This window comes from Acomys russatus, chromosome 23, assembly GCF_903995435.1.
Source record: "Acomys russatus chromosome 23, mAcoRus1.1, whole genome shotgun sequence".
Lineage (NCBI taxonomy): Eukaryota > Metazoa > Chordata > Mammalia > Rodentia > Muridae > Acomys > Acomys russatus.
Genome location: NC_067159.1, coordinates 3,807,634 through 3,808,462, shown reverse-complemented (window position 1 = coordinate 3,808,462; position 829 = coordinate 3,807,634). Strand labels below are relative to the sequence as shown.

The following is an 829-nucleotide window of genomic DNA, read 5'->3' as shown; positions in this document are numbered from 1 at the left end:
ATTTTACATTTCAATACAAATTATCTCAATAGCAATGAGGACATCGGCTGTTCATAATTGCACCAGTAATAACAATAAAGAATTTATATGCACAATCAGCGTGTTAATTAAAGGGTTCAATAGCACTGTGTATATAAAATATATGATACACATGTAAATCAATAAAAAATGACAAAAGCACAAGACTGGATCTCACTTGGAATGGTAGCAAGTCAGTTTTACTAGGTTAAAATTGAAGAAGCAGCTGGTAGCCCGGGAACAGGAGATTGCAGCATGCAGGCCAGCTACCGGGACCACGTGAAAGAGGTGCAACAGCTACAGGGCAAGATTCAGACTCTTCATGAGCAACTGGAGAATGGCCTTAACACCCATTTGGCCTGGTTAGCTCAGTCGGTAGAGCATGAGACTCTTAATCTCAGGGTCGTGGGTTCAGGCCCCACATTGGGCACCACCTGTAGGCTCAATTTTTTTAAACCAATGTATTTTATTAACAACTTAGTGATCGAGCATACGTCACTTACAACCCGACTAACCAAAACAATAGGAAATGAGGATTAATGGACACAATAACAAAACCTTAAGGACATCAGTTGCAAGGAACGAATCTCCGGCCGTGAGCCACAGGATTTCTTCTGCTGGAACCTGGGATAACCAGAACCCAGAACCTCAGCAGGAGTCGGAGCCCCAAAGCCTTCCCTCGAGCGGTCCTCTCTAGGGGTGTCTTGAAGTGCAGCGATGAACAGCCAAATCTATCTCAAGTCTCCAAAAACCCCCGCCTCCAGTTCTGGGCTCATTTATATATCTCCTCCCAGAGACTGTTCATGGGATC

The 829-nt window shown here is 44.0% G+C and overlaps 1 non-coding gene across 1 annotated transcript; it reads left to right on the top strand.

Moving 5' to 3' along the window:
• The first annotated feature begins 375 nt into the window (after positions 1–375).
• Trnak-cuu (transfer RNA lysine (anticodon CUU)) lies at positions 376–448 on the top strand. Its single transcript has one exon. It is a non-coding gene; the product is annotated as a tRNA-Lys (tRNA).
• Positions 449–829: the final 381 nt, after the last annotated feature.